Here is a 16,454-nt window from a genome sequence, read left to right as displayed (position 1 = left end):
ACAGCAGTTTGCTCTCGTAAGACCGTACCACAAGTTTCCAGTTGCCATAAGGACACTGAATACTGGAAGATCATTCACCACACAAGATTCACATTTTTTGGAGCGTTGCAGTGGTTCTACTGCAAGCATTGTGTACACAACGTCTTGAACATTATTCACTTTCAAAATATTTTTTTAAACAACACTTGCATTGGCACTATCCCCAAAACAGAGTAATGCATTGAAAAGATAAAAAGAATTGATTTCAGAACGTGAACTGGAACACAGACTTTAAGCTATGACTAACAAAGTTGCAGAACTGGTGTACTGTTCACGAAAACTGTGCCATATTTGAAACAGTGATATCGAAAACGAGTGGAGAAAACTGAATTACCTAATACGAAAAGAGAAGCAGTTGTCAGCAGAAATTAAACATAGTACACAGCACATTGACACAAACGTGTAGAATAAGTCACTCTGAATCAAAACTGTCTTTTCGTATATAAATACCGAAAGAAATAAAATGGTCATATAATTTCAGTGTTACTACTCTTTATGCTTCGTCAGTAAAAGCGAAAAGCGCTTGTTTTGAAGAGCTTTCCAAGTTGCGGTACGCTTAAGACAGATATAACTCGAAATAACTGGTTCACCAAGCTGAGCGTGGTGCTGAAATTCTATATAGCACCTGCGCAGTGTTATTTAGTCAGTCATCAGAGCGACTCCTGTAGGGTGCTGCAATGTTCGTATGAGAATTATCGAGTTGTAATGCAACGGCGTAGGTAGGCAGGCAGATGGTTGTAGAATTTGCCGAAACTGCCCATTAGGGTGTTCCAGAGAAATTTAGGTCCTTTGTTTTTAACGCATACCCTCTTAGTTTATCTGTACGATATCATAACAGATGTAAATAAAATTTATGAAACGTTGGACGTCTGTAACCCGTGCCGACTTGTAAATGGAACATGTCAGGTTGGCATTATTCGCTAAGGCGGAATTCACTCCCGCGTCTGTGTGTTCGTAAATTGTTAATAAACATATTGCTGTTAGTCCGTGAACATGTTCAATGACGTATTGTCACGAAAAGTGTATACTGCAATGAAATGTCTAGAACCGTCCTCCGATGAAAATGTTGTGGCAGTTTGATTTTATTATATCCGTCAGCTGACTTTAACTGTCAACGAACATGCAAATCTCACTAGTCACGAATGCCTTGTCCTTAGCGTAAAGGTGCCTGTACCTACCGGATCTTTGCATAATAGTGTGAAGGAACTAGGAGCCTACACTAATGCTGGAGAGAGTTACAAAACATGCACAAGAAACTAACGTATTTGAACAGCGCCGATGGGTTGGAGTTAGATGATTTGTTTGACATTGCATACGGCGATGCACCTCAATTAATGAAAAGAAATACAAATTTCTTACAGCGACAGAGATTGAGGCGGTTCGGCCTGGGCGCTTAGCTGGAGTGGGCAGAGAAGTGTCTAATAAGAGGAGAGGTCGCGCCTCTGAACTGTTCATCAAGGAAAGAGACTTGATAAATATTATTCCATGCTAACTCCATCACCCTATGGATCCTTATAGAACGTCTCATCTGATGGTAATCAAATTTACATGCATTTGCTGGATTATTTCCCATTTGTGATCTAGAATATACAATCCGAAACCAGTGAAGCTACTATGCGGAAAAATTTCTTTACTCAAAAATTAATAGCATCCCTGTGTGTCAGTTAAGTATGGGAGATTCAAAGTTTAGTCTAGAAGTTGCCATTGAGACACTTGCATATAATGCCGATGAATTTCGTGCAAGCAAGTCCTCGATTCAAAGAATTCGTACGGAAGAAGGTTGTGGAAGCTATGGAAGCTAATTTACAAGACAGTGTGTCGGGTGTTGTGGCATCACTGGAATGGCGAACTGCTGCCTGCTTTACATGATCAGAAATCAAAGGAACATCTTCCGATAGTTATTGCTCATGGAAATGAGAAGAAAGTTATTGCTGGTCAAGATAAGAAAGTTCCTCAGGATGCCAACAGATGGAGGCTGTTTGGAACGCGATTGTACACTGAAATCTCGAAGATGAGGCGCCGTTTCTTGGTTGCGACGCTGTGGCTTCGAATACAGGTCATATCAATGGCGCCTGCGTGCTTCTCGAACAAAAACGTAATACAAATCTGCCTATTTTCATCTTGCTGCCATCAAGTTTATGAACTGCTGTTAAAATACATGATCGAAGTCAGTCAGTCAAGTGAAAACAAATCCTGTTGTTCCTCTCTTCAAGAAGATCCGATATTACGGGAAAAGTGCCGATCCAGATAAAACAGTGGTATAAAGTAAACCACGCTCTGCACTCGATTCTTTCCGAAATTGACAACCCGCTCGGGTCTTACCGAAGTAACCTGACCAAAGTAGTTGTCAGAGATGGCTTTCGCAACTTGACAGTTTTTTGTGATACTTGCAGGTGGCGACACAAAAAGACCTCCTGGTGCTATGTACAAGCGGAAAAAAAGAGGGTAGCATTTCTTAGTTCGCAAAAGAATCTACCCTATTACTTGAGACACGCAGCTGCCCGTGCCCTGCTGAGACTTAATGCCAAACTACCACTTCGTCGGCTTATAGCACAGACTTAATTTCTGCCTGTGGAAGAACTACTGAACAGTGGGTTAATTCCATCAAACGTGTGCAGCCCACCAACAACAGACCCGTTGTATGCCAATTAATCGCAGCAAAATGCTCTGTGATTGTATCTTTGTGCCAATGACTTTCTTTTGCAGCAGACTGTCGCCCCATTTTGGAGGCGAGAAACGAGTTCTACAGTTTACCACACAGATGTTCATGCCCACTCCCTACCACTATCCGTCAAACGCACTGTGGATGTCTCTTAACTTAAGACAGTGAGATGTAGATATATATAGTTACAGCATGATTCCATGATGGTGCAAATTTTCAGGGATGGTGGATAACAGTAATCGCATGAATTTGAAATAAAGGAGCCTATTCCGGAAAAGAGTCGAGAGTTATAAGCGAAAATCTTTCTGATACCTCTGACACTGGGCACTTTCTACTGTCAGCCCTTAAGTTTCCATATTTTGTGAATATGTAGTATGGACTAAAACAAGAAAGTCCAGTGAACACGGACACTGGAAGAGTTCGTTTCACAGTAGAAGAGGTGAGCAAGTGCTCATACTGCTGACTTCGGAGCCCGTGTTTACTACTACCACCTCTCATAAATTTGGAAAGCAAGGAGCTTGCAGCAGCTAAGGTCCACTGGTATAGGTATCGAAACGGTTTTCGCGTACATCTAATGACCTGGTTGTTTCCGGACCAGCCTCCCTTTCCTCAAATTAAAACATTTACTCTCCTCTATCCCTGAAGGTTTGTACCGTCATCACGAAATCGCCAAATAGGGATACATCTGCGTTCATTGTCTGAATTTATGAAACATCCACAGTGGATGCGGTGGGTGGCAGAGGGTGTGGGCGTGAATGATTGCAGGTTAGGTGGTAGCACCTGTTTGTCGCCTCCACGACGGAGTGATATTCTGCTGTGGAATAAATTAAGTCTATGGCAGAAAGATACAAAAAATATATTTTGCTGCGATTAATTGGCACGTAATGAGTCATTGTTGTATGTGGGATGCAGGTTTGTCGATACTATCATATTCACCCACTGTTGACCAGTTCCTTCACAGGCAGAAAGTCTGGGCTAAAATCGGACGTAGTGGCAGTTTTGCGCTACAGGTAAGCAGTGTACGGATAATTTCGGCAAGTTTTACAACCATTTAGAGATTTATGGTTCTAATATGGATACTGCGGTAGCCTAGGGGCGTCGCTCACATGAAAGCGTCGGGTTAAATGAGAAACACTGTGTGCAGGCGCTGTGTAGAATCTCTGCATCACGCCCAGCTTGGTGTTTCCGGTTCTCCTTGTCAACTGTACTGCACGTTGCAAAGCTCCTAAAATACGCGCTTTTCACTTTATTGGCAATTCATACGCTCATGACGAGTACATGATACAAGTCGTTCTTTTACTATTTATAGACTGAACGGCAGGTTTGCTTGAAGAAGACTTCTTATAGTTATTTCCGTCAGCGTTTTAGGTATGCTTCTTCCGCCTCCTCATAACTTCTCGTTTGCAAAAGCTAGGATCGAACATGTAGTGCATGCATTTGCTGCTTATATTTTCAACAGATTTTTGAGCCCACATTTTCTGCAGTGCGTGCGGTTTCCTGCACAGTAGCCTTTCCTGATTTGCAACTTTGTTGACCTTAGTTTACGAAGTCTCCCCGTGGATGGCCATATTTTAGATTCATTTCTGTATTGTTGTCTCTTTATTAGTGTGGTTATCTCTTGGGAAGAGTCCCAGTTACAGTGATCTGAAGTACTTATTCTCTGGGTCTAAATCTATAATAAAGATACACTGCCTGCTCATAATGTTTGCAGTATAACCACTGGAGGCAGTATAATAACTGGAGACGCTCCAGATATCTGAATCACGTCTTGTGAACGACGTTTTCAGTTTTCAGTAGACTTAAGACAGACCGACACAAGTAATTGACAGTTCTTCATTTATGATGTTTGGTTGACAGTCGTTGCATCTGAGCATTATTAGTAACCATGTTCCGTCTTGGCCAGATCAGCTGTCTTGCCAGTGGTCTGCTTCTTCCCCACACGATACTTTGACGCCATCCCAGGGAACACCTAATTAGGACGTATAGTTACGGCTTCTAAATATCGAGTTGGGAAGAAGCGGATCTCTGGCAGAACGCCCAATCTGAACGAGATGACAACGAATCGCTGGGAACATCATGAGATTAAACCTACGCTTTACTCTCCAGACCTAGTTACTGGTATGCAAATACGGCTCATTCACATAACGTGTGTGTGTGTGTGTGTGTGTGTGTGTGTGTGTGTGTGTGTGTGTGTGTGTGTGTGTGTGTGTATTCCAGCCCTCAGCAGGTGCGTTTTCGAGACACCGGCTGTGCTCACTTCCCAGCCTCTTGCAGGAATCCATTGGCTGGTATTCTTCATACTACTGATGTAACTAAATCTTTGCAACAACGCAGGATTTGTTTGGCAACTCTGTGACCTACGAGCTACTTTCTGGATGAAGCAGAATTATCCTGCTAAATTCACATGCTCTATTTGTGTAACTCCCACCGAAAAAGCTGAGTGATACTTGCACATGGTGTGAAATAAGGCTATCAAAATACGGTTTCTAGCCCAGGACAGTTGTTACACACGATAGTCGCAACTATCTCGTCGTTTACATTGTGATTTAACTTTCCTAACCACTTCTAGGGCAATAAGGTAGACAAAAATGTATAACGCTTTGCTAGCTGTGTGGTAATGTGGTCGCCTTTAAAATGGAGGCTGCTTTGGTGTGTGGTTTCAGCCTTACTGTAAGCTAGCTTTTTAGCTGTTTCGTGATATAGCTACAGGGAGCCAAATCTAAAATCAATAAGCGAGTCTTATTTGTTTATGACTTGCCACATTTACATACTACTTGAGTGACCCACGTCGGCAAGTGTACACAGACCGTTTTGAAGTCCAGAGTTAGTAATTCGTGTCAATATAGGCACATTCAAGTTAAAGACACCTTAAATTTTATTGAAATAGGCTTTCGTCTTAATGTTATTGTGGTATGCTGTATTCCACTTATACTACGAGTAGTACAGTTAATTTTTTAATAGTTTTCATTTAGTGTGTTGAAAAAAACAGTAAAAATCAGAGGAAAACAATGCATCACAATATATCCATGTTGATGTATAACAGTCTGACAATGCTCAGATATTTTACTGATTTCACGTCTGTCGAAACATGCTCCATTCGAGTTAAATATGCCTTCAAATCAGGTGGGAAGAGTATTTTCGAAGTGAAAGGGATTTCCTTGACTGTTTTTCGTTAAGGAATGAGGCGGTAATCATTTGAGGGCATAACATGAGAAGACTTAAGTACATGAGTGACTAGCCAAATAATTTCTGGATAGTTTTGTTTGTGAAATAAGCAGAGTGCGTTTACGTGTAGCAACAACACGAGATGTGGTTTTGCCGGTCGTTTTCTCTAACACTGCGACCAAAAAGTGTCTAAAGGTGCTGTCAACAAATATCAGCTGAGATGGACAACCCCAGGGGGGGGGGGGGGGGGGTATGTAGTACACAGAACCCTATTTTAGTCGGCCGATGCAAAATGCTCTCTCTGCCCTCCGCTAGAGTATGTCTTTCGTTGGGACAGCTAATTATTTTCTTTATAAAAAGGTGACATAAAGACGTTGCATCTCGCCACTATTAACAATACTGCGCAGGAATGCTCAGTGAGCTAACAGATGATATTCGAGGAAGAATGCAGTAACAGTCACCCCTTCGATTTTTCTTGCTCTGAATTAGAGCATGCGGTACTTCTACTCCCAACTCCTGAACTTGGCTTGTTCAATGCAAATATCACACAACACTTGAATGGTCGCAAGTAGTCACGTTTCAGTTGTCATCTTCCTGAATGCTCAAAATCATTCGTGCCAGTACGATTTTTCGTTAAGAATAAAATGCTTTTCTGACTATTTTGTACTAACCACTCACCCCGTTCACACAATAAACGTTTAACGCTGCCTCCGCTGTCTTTTGTTGTACCCCAAAGTGAGTAATATGTTGCCAACGATGGACCTTTTTGCGCATGAGACTATTTTACAAGCTCGAACAACATGGAGTTTGTGTTGTAGAAAGGTTCTTGTGAAATACAAATACTTGAAATTAATCATTTAGATCAAAGGTAACCCCATCACCGAAAAGCAGTAACGTTGCTTTGTCGATAGGCACACACGAAAGGGGGAAAAGTTGCTAGCTTCAGGATTTTATAGTTTGAAGAGCTGGAGCAATAGAAGTAAAATGGAGTAAATAAAATCCGAAAGTTAGCAGCTTTTCGGCCTTGAGTGTGTGCCTAGCAGCAAGTCAACACTTTCGTGTTTTTTGCGGTCTCCTTTAATCCTGAAGTATTTACATTCGTAAGTTTGAAGTACGCAAACTCCAACACTGAACCGGAAGACGAATACTCCAACGTGAAATGTGGAAGTGACAGTTGCTAAACACACTCCTCGGACGGCGAGTGACGTCAGCGGCGAGCTGCAGTAGCAGGGGCGCTGCCACGAGCTGTTTCGCCAAACTGTTTCTGCACGTATTCGCTGGAAGGTGAAGCGACAGGCGAAACGTATGGAATGGAGTGAACTCGAAACTCTATACTCACATTGCTCGACGCTTACCACTTTGTTCTACCGACGGTGAGAGTGGAATCTGGATTTTGTTTTTATTTCTAAACCATTTCCATGTTTCGACACTTCCTACTTTCTTAAACAGGTGAGGGCCGAGTCGGCAGGCGGCCTGGCCACCGTGTCCCCTTTGCCTGACAGAATAAGGGAGAGGCACACGAAGGAAACTTTCTAGCTTTATTAATTTTTTAGTTTTAATTATGTCCCTGAAAAAGGTCAGATCCGAACAATAAAAAATATACGGCCAAAGTTACGTCCTTGTCACTCCACTGGGAGGATATCCTTGCTTGGTCGGTCGTGCAACATGTTGCCTAGGAAGTACGCAAAGAACAATTTGCAGGCTGGGTGCTGTCCGGTGCTGTCATGTTGTCATAGTAGGCATATCCTGGAACTACTGCCCAATTCCGCGGTAATAGAAATATGGAGCAGAAACAGAATTTCGCGAACTGCGTTTGTTATTTATGTTCTGTGCCCCTTGTACTTTCTGCAAACTCTCACGGCCTGTAGAAGACGTCACACGTGATTCTGTTTTCACGTGAGTGATGAACGCACGGAGTCGTTAAAACAGTTTCAGGCGTTTGTTCAAGTTGCACCTCACAAACCGTCGCTTTCAATGTTTGCACCGGGCACTATCTCGTGTACTGGAAAGACTAACTCGAAGCTTTGTTTCACGCTTGTGCAACCAATAGAGATACTTGCAGGTTCAGAAATAATACATCAAAAGCTAAATAACACTTGGAACCGTTTGTACTTCTGATTTCCAGATTTTGTCTTACCAGTATTTAACAACTGACTTAAGCAAATGCAGCGATGAAAACCCCTCAGAGATTCGTCAGTTAATATAGGAACGATGTGAAGAAACAAAAACCGTTGCAGAGTGTTACGTGAACCATGCACATGTCACTAAGTGGGAGAAGGTGAATTTGACTTTAAAAATCACAGACACTTTCAACCGTTTAGAGCCCATGTATTTCGGCGCACATGTGGCTACATCATTGCCTAAATTGAAACTTCTTGAATGTGGCTTACAGATATTCCAATTAAGATGTCTTATTCTATAACGAGGCCACAGTTCAAATCGGTCACAGTCTTCCTCTCCCTAAACCTGTCGTGAAGAAGATGGGTTTGGAACGTCAGAAAATAAGATATTCAAATATTAGGACCTTAGGTATCCACGCTCCCCACTTTAGCTGGAGAGAATGAATTCCAACAGAATTACACCGAATGATGATTATTAAGGAACTCAGAGGTTGATGCACAAAGTAATTCAGTGTAACATCTAGGTTGTCTGTGTAACGGAGTACCCTGATGGAAAGATACTTCCATCCTTGGCAAAATTCGTATAGTGTGTTTTGTGTCTGCCACATTGAAGTGCTGGTGTAGAGCGAAGGTTGTCTACCACTAACCTAATGCAAACTGAACAAAGAAGTAGACAGGGTTCTAATTTGTGGCTTCCTACATACGAAAAGGATTATGGCACAAGATGACTACTGTTCATTTCTGGTGCACAGCTCCTTAACAGATAGCATGTATGATAGGGAGCACGTAAGTAAATGTTACTGACGACCTTGTGTGTGCTGCAGTTCACGAACGTACCGTGGGAGGGTGTGTGTGTGTGTGTGTGTGTGTGTGTGTGTGTGTGTGTGTGTTAAGAACAAACTATAATTTTACGTTGTTAGATCTGTATATTTCAGCGAAATATTGTCCATTGAAATGTTGTGACGGATAAAAGGTGGCGGTTGGGGAGGGGTGTCGTAGGAGGCAATATGTGCCGGGTAGTGGGGACATCGAAAAGACGAAAAAATTCTTATCTTCAGTGTTTGCGCTGTGCTAAACTGTAGTTACCGGTTTCGTTTCGAAGGACGGCCATGGTTCATTTCTGTTGCAGTGCCATCCGAATTCTTACTTTCTCTTTACCGTTTCGCTTTTACTTCCTTCACTAAAACGGGGTCGGCAACGCTACCCAAGCGAACCGGGGGACTTCAAGCGTCCCTAGCGCGCTGAACATGGTCCTTTTACTCGTTCACTGTGTGTCTAGCTCAAGTGTGCGACAGAACTGTAAGAGTTGTTTCGTAAATGAGGAAGGAATAAAGGGTTTAACGTCCCGTCGGCATAGAGATCATGAGACGGAGCACAAGCTCGGATTGTGTCAAGGATGAGGAACGAAATCGGCTGTACCCTTTCAAAGGAACCGTCCCGGCATTTGCGTGGAGCGATGTAGGGAAATCAGGGGTAACCGGGAACTGGATGGCCGGACGTGGTTTTGAACCATTCTCCTGAATGGCAGTCCAGTATGCTAACCACTGCGTCACCTCGCTCGTTTTACTACTTCCGTAAACTCTGATTACGTGACGTAACTTGTTTGCACAACTGTGTGAACTTCGTTTGCATAAAGCAACTTGTTTGGACATGGAGGTATCGAGGTGAGCCATAATGTTATGCTGCTGTTAATCATCGCCCTCTTAACCCGAATTATGCAATGATAGGAAAAGGTCACAATCTTGAGTAGCTAGTGTTTGCCCCTTAGTTGAATCTGCGACGCAGACTTGTTATTGAGCACAGAATTCAGCTCAGAATAATGTTGCCCATGAATGCAATCTTATATTAGTAATTCCCCTCCCCTCCACCACATGCACCATCAGCAACATTAGCGCATCGCTAAAACAAATTTTGTTTGAATAATTTTGTCTAAAATCATGAAAGCTAAATTTTATTGCATTTCATTTTTGTAAATGTTTCATTAAACTAATAACTACCAGCATCATGTCACTTGTTGGTATTTGAAAAAAATAAGTGTTGGAACTACTTTGTATTAGGATTTTGCTGTGTTCATGATAAGTAATAATAATGATCTCTTAGAAATATCTCGTGACAGATTCGTTACAATCTTTTTGTTTGCTACCCATCAAGTAACTTCATCTTACATCTGAGCGGTTAATTAAAACTACATTGTAGTAAAGACGTTCCAAACCTATTTGTATCATTGTCATCCGTGATGGGAAATATTATGGATTTAACAGCGACTAAATAATTCGGATTTTGTTACGCCTCTCAAGCACAAACAATGAATCAGTGCTAAGCGTCTGTGAAAATTCTGTAATGCCTCTCCCGTGACCGCACCTCGCGGACGCGTATCATATTTTGGGGTACGCATGATGTAAACAGTAGCTGTTATCAACGTACCAGACTGGTGTAGAGCAAGTCGAGACGAACAGTTCGATAGAAGACTTCTGGTGCACCGAGCACGTAAATTGCCTCATTACCGTTAAATGTTAGGTATCTCAACCTGTTACATATTTCAGTACGGTGCCGATATAAACATGGGGCTTCGCAACCGGTCTGTTTGTTACCACAACCTATGCCTTTCACATTCGTCGACTTCGCTGTCAACCAAATTGTGACCTTCGAACCTAACATTTAGCTCGGGTTGTGCCAAGGATCAATCTGTTACCACACACAACCAAGATAGGAGGGAGAGGGGTGTGGAGGCAATACCACGCTTTAACCTCAGTCAGTTTGACCTACTCTAAACACCAAAGCTGCAGGGCATGCGCGTCACGCGAGATTTTCAATATTCTCTAGCTCTCTCCGCGCCGACTAAAAGTAAATGAGTAGAACATTTTTGCAGCTTATTTAATGCAGTTCAGTTTTTTTTGTGTATGCATTTATGCTAGTGGTCTCTTCTCGAGTTGTTACAGAAAAGCTTACAAAAGTGGTCTCCAACTACACTCACTTCCTCACTCCATCCTCCCTCACCCCTTTCCCTCCTGTCAGAATTTTAATATGTTGCCCACGGCACTCCCTTTTACCACTCCTCAAACATTTGAGACTACACGAATTATTTCCGTATTCAACTGGCTTCATGGGTTATTTATTATTATCATTAATTTATGGACTTCATGTAAACAGTTCCATTAAATTTACAAATGTTTATAGAATTTGTCAGTGGCGTTCTGCAATCCAATTCAATATGGCGATTAGTAACACAGTGGCTGTACAAGGAGTGTTATAACTTGTTACGTGAAGGGTGTTTCACTCTGTCGGGTAGATACTTCATTCTTTCGGATGTTTTCTTTCTTCTTACGAGATGACACTGTAGTTCTTCCCCTGATCTTCGTTTGGGGTCTCGTTTGCCTGTCTTCCAGTATTTTTTTAATTATCCTTTATAATTTGGATTTCTTATGTCTCCCTCAATTTCTGTGACGTATTTAATGTTGCTCTTACTATTCCACAACCTTTCTATTACTTTTGCACTAATTCAGTTCTCTGGTGTTCTCATGAGATGTCCAAAGAACGATACGCGATTCTTCCTGACGGTAATCGTTATTAGTTCTGTTTTCATGTATATTGTTTAATTTATAGCTGTTATCCACTGATTTTATGTGTAGTATATGTACATTCTCCAATGCCCATTTACGTGATATTGTTTGTCTCCTAATTCTTCTACCTTTGGTCCATTTCTGCTTTAGTAGTTTCGAAGATTTTTCAGCTGCATATGTTATTTCTGGCTGTGCAATTGTTTGTTTCCCCTCTGCGGGTCCGGGGTAAGAATAGGCCCGAGGTATTCCTGCCTGTCGTACGAGGCGACTAAAAGGAGTTTCAACCGTTTCGGCCTTCCATGTGATGGTCCCCCTTGGGGTTTGACCTCCATTTTTCAAAATTCTACAGAAGTACGAGCCTTTTGGGGAAGGACACCTTACGTGGTGTACCACTGGTCCTAAGTGCACTAAGACCTTGGCACTCAGTATTGTACCAGCGTTGAAACCATACACACTATTCCTCAAATTGGGCCTAAACGCCTGATGGGTTGTCCAAGTTACGCCCATAGTGCATCTCCATCTGCCCCAGCGATCATGATGGACTTTCCATGGCACCAGAAATCCAGCACGGTAGCCAGCCCGTTGTGGTGGGGTCGTCATGTACCCTCTAGGTTGTAGCCCCCTGACAACACAGGGATCGTACTGCCGATACCTGAGCTGCACCCTCCCCACGTCGGCCAAGGAGTAGATGCCCGTCTCCTTGGGGCATCAGGACTCCTGGCAATGGTCATCCTGCCAGGTGGCCCTTGCTGCGGCTGGGTGGCGCCCGTGGGGAGAGCCCCTGATCGGAGTGGGTGGTATCGGGGCGGATGTTTCACAGATGAAACATCAACACGTATCAGGTCGCTCTGCTGCCGAGTCTTTCAAAAGAAAAGGTACCGTTTCTAGTCCTGGTTCTCCTGCCCTTTCCCCCTTGGCCACTCCATGGGAGGAGGGACAGGCCCGCCGGCTTGGGGCGAAGTACTTCCCCGCTATTTGGTCAGTTCTCGAACCGATGGGGGGACATTCGCCACCTCCAAGCCCATGTTCTTTGTTCAGCATATTGAGGACATCTTCGGCGAAATCGAGGCTCTCAGCAAGATGCGTTCAGGGTCCGTATTTATCAAGACCACCTCCGCCACACAGTCAGCGGCGCTCCAGGTGTGCGACCGCCTAGGGGACATCCCAGTATCCATTGTCCCACATCTGGCACTAAATAGGACGCAGGGGGTTATTTTTCATCGTGACCTCCTGCTACAATCTGATGAGGAGCTCAGGGCCAACCTGGAGCGCCGAGGCATGCATTTCGTCCGGCAAGTCCAGCGCGGCCCCAAAGACCGTCGCATCGACACCGGGGCCTTCATCCTCGCCTTCGAGGGGGACGTTTTCCCGGAGAAGGTAAAGGTGATGTGCTACCAGTGTGACGTGCGACCATACGTCCCGCCTCCTATGCGCTGTTTTAGGTGTTTGCGCTTTGGGCATATGTCGTCACGGTGTGAGGCTGAGCCCCATTGTGGCGATTGTGGCCGTCCTCTTCGTGAGGAACATACATGCACCCCACCACCTCGGTGCATTAATTGTCCTGGCGTCCACTCGCCTAGATCCTCAGACTGCCCCGCCTATCAGAAGGAGAAGAAAATACAAGAAATCAGATCTTAGGATCGGCTCTCTTATTCTGAGGCCAGGAAGAAGTATGACCGCCTTCATCCCGTGCCATTGACCACTTCGTTTGCCTCAGTTGTGTCCACTCCTTCCGCAGTATCCTCACCCCTATCCTGTCCCACCTCCGCCTCCTCCGCCCATCATGGGGCTCTGCCCCTGCCTCCCAAATCCCTCCCTTCCAAATCCTCCTCCCCTGTGGCCCCCACCCCCTCTGCCCCAGGGGCCACCCTTCCTCCTCCTCCTCCTCCCTCCACGCCACCTGAGAAGCGATCCTCTTCTCAGGCGTCCATCAGGGAAACGTTCCGGTCCCCAATTTCCGCGGTCCGGCGTTCCAAAACGGACCCCGCGCGTGAGGACCTTCTTCGGGTCCAGCCCACCATCCCTGTGCCTCCTCGGGCTTCCAAGAAGGCCTCCAAGAAGAATTCTCTATCCCCCTCTCCACCCCGGCGCGTTTTGTCTCACGCTTCATCCGTGAGTCGCTGCTCCCGGCCGTCCTCAGTATCGCCAGGACGCTCTGCTGCCAGGCGCTCCGCCGGCCTTTCGTCGGCAAATGATGCGGCCCCTTCTACACAACCAGGGACAGTGGCTGCAGCTGGCGACGAGTCGATGGAACCGGATTCGCCTCCCGTCGGTTGTAGCGTTGTTCCCTCGCAACCTGGCCCTCCGCGGCCGTCGAGGTGACCAGCTCTTCCCCCGACTCGTTCCCCCAACTTTTTGACTAGCGATGGCGTTGTTTCATTGGAACATAAGAGGTATTCGATCTAATCGGGAGGAATTACGACTGCTCCTCCGCCTGCACTGTCCGCTCGTACTTGGTCTCCAGGAAACCAAGTTGCGTGACAGTATTGCCTTTACCCACTATACCTCAGAGCGGTATGGCCTCACCCCTGTGGACGGTATCCCAGCTCATGGCGGGGTCATGTTGCTCGTTCGGGACGATGTCTATTACCGTCCCATCCCATTGACCACCCCACTCCAAGCAATAGCTGTCTGCATTACTCTTTCTGCTTTTACTTTTTCAGTTTGTACCATCTACACTCCACCATCATCTGCTGTTAGTCGGGCTGACATGATGCACCTGATCGTTCAGCTTGCCCCGCCGTTCTTATTGTTTGGCGACTTCAATGCCCATCATTCCCTTTGGGGCTCTCCTGCATCCCGTCAAAGAGGCTCACTCTTGGCGGATGTCTTCAACCATCTCAATCTTGTCTGCCTCAATACCGGCACCCCGACTTTCCTCTCAGACTCTACTCATACCTACTCCCACTTGGACCTCTCGATCTGTTCTACCACTCTTGCCCGTCGGTTCGAGTGATATGTCCTTTCTGACACCTATTCGAGCGACCACTTTCCCTGCGTCGTTCGTCTCCTGCACCACACCCCATCCCCACGTCCTTCGAGCTGGAACATACTGAAAGCTCACTGGGGACTTTACTCCTCCCTGGCGACCTTTCCGGACCACGATTTTCCCAGTTGTGACAGTCAGGTCGAATACCTCACGGCTGTTGTCATCAATGCTGCCGAACGTTCCATTCCTCATACTACTTCTTCTTCACGTCGCGTTTCCGTCCCCTGGTGGAACGAGGCTTGTAGGGACGCTATCCGTGCTCGACGACGTGCTTTACGCACCTTTCGCCGCCATCCTACATTGGCGAATTGTATTGAATAAAAACGACTCCGAGCGCAATGCCGTAGAATCATCAAAGAAAGCAAAAAAGCTTGTTGGGCCTCTTTCACCAGCTCCTTTAACAGTTTTACTCCCTCTTCCGTCGTTTGGGGTAGCCTGCGCCGGCTGTCGGGCATTCAGGCCCATTCCTCAGTACCTGGCCTGACCTCAGGTAATGAGGTCCTTGTTGATCCTGTGGCTGTCTCCAACGCCTTTGGCCGCTTTTTCGCGGAGGTTTCAAGCTCCGCCCATTACCACCCTGCCTTCCTTCCCAGGAAAGAGGCAGAAGAGGCTCGGCGACCTTCCTTCCACTCGCTGAATCTGGAAACTTATAATGCCCCCTTTACTATGCGGGAACTCGAACGTGCGCTTGCACTGTCCCGATCCTCTGCTCCGGGGCCAGATGCCATTCACGTTCAGCTGCCGGCACACCTTTCTCCGGCGGGCAAAAGCTTCCTTCTTCGTACCTACAATCGCGTCTGGACCAAAGGTCAAGTCCCCAGGCGTTGGGGTGACGCCGTAGTTGTTCCTATACCGAAACCCGGGAGGGATAGACACCTTCCTTCTAGTTACTGCCCCATTTCTCTTACAAGCTGTGTCTGTAATGTGATGGAGCGCATGGTTAATGCTCGGTTAGTCTCGATTCTTGAATCTCGACAACTACCTACTAATGTCCAATGCGGCTTTCGTCGCCGCCGCTCCGCTGTTGACCACCTTGTGACCTTGTCGACATTCATCATGAACAACTTTTTGCGAAGGCGCCAAACGGTGGCCGTGTTCTTCGACTTGGAGAAGGCTTACGATACCTGTTGGAGAGGAGGTATCCTCCGCACTATGCACAGGTGGGGCCTACGCGGTCGCCTGCCCCTTTTTATTGATTCCTTTTTAACTGATCGAATGTTTAGGGTATGTGTGGGTTCCGTATTGTCCCACGTCTTCCTCCAGGAGAACGAAGTGCCTCAGGGCTCCGTCTTGAGCGTAGCCCTTTTTGCCATCGGGATCAATCCAATTATGGATTCCATTCCACCTAATGTCTCAGGATCTCTCTTTGTCGATGACTTCGCGATCTACTGCAGTGCTCAGTGAACATGCCTCCTGGAGCGCTGCCTTCTGCGTTGTCTAGACAGCTTCTACTCATGGAGCGTGGCAAATGGCTTCCGGCTCTCTGAAGAGAAGACGGTTTGTATCAACTTTTGGCGATATAAAGCGTTCCTTCCGCCATCCTTACATCTCGGTCCCGTTGTTCTCCCATTCGTGGACACAACTAAGTTTCTAGGGCTCACGTTGGACAGGAAACTGTGTTGGTCTCCACATGTCTCTTATTTGGTGGCCCGTTGTACACGTTCCCTTAATGTCCTCAGAGTCCTTAGCGGTTCATCTTGGGGAGCGGATCGCACTGTCCTGCTTCGCTTGTATTGGTCCATAGTCCGATCGAAGCTGGATTATGGGATCTTCGTCTACTCGTCCGCTCTGCCATCCCCCTTACGCCGGCTCAACTCCATCCACCATCGGGGGATACGTCTTGCGACCGGAGCCTTCTACACTAGTCCTGTCGAGAGTCTTTATGCTGAAGCTGCAGAGTTACCATTGACCTACCGGCG

Source organism: Schistocerca serialis, unplaced genomic scaffold (genome assembly GCF_023864345.2).
Source record: "Schistocerca serialis cubense isolate TAMUIC-IGC-003099 unplaced genomic scaffold, iqSchSeri2.2 HiC_scaffold_849, whole genome shotgun sequence".
Taxonomy (NCBI): Eukaryota; Metazoa; Arthropoda; class Insecta; order Orthoptera; family Acrididae; genus Schistocerca; species Schistocerca serialis.
Note: the sequence above shows the minus strand (reverse complement) of the source record.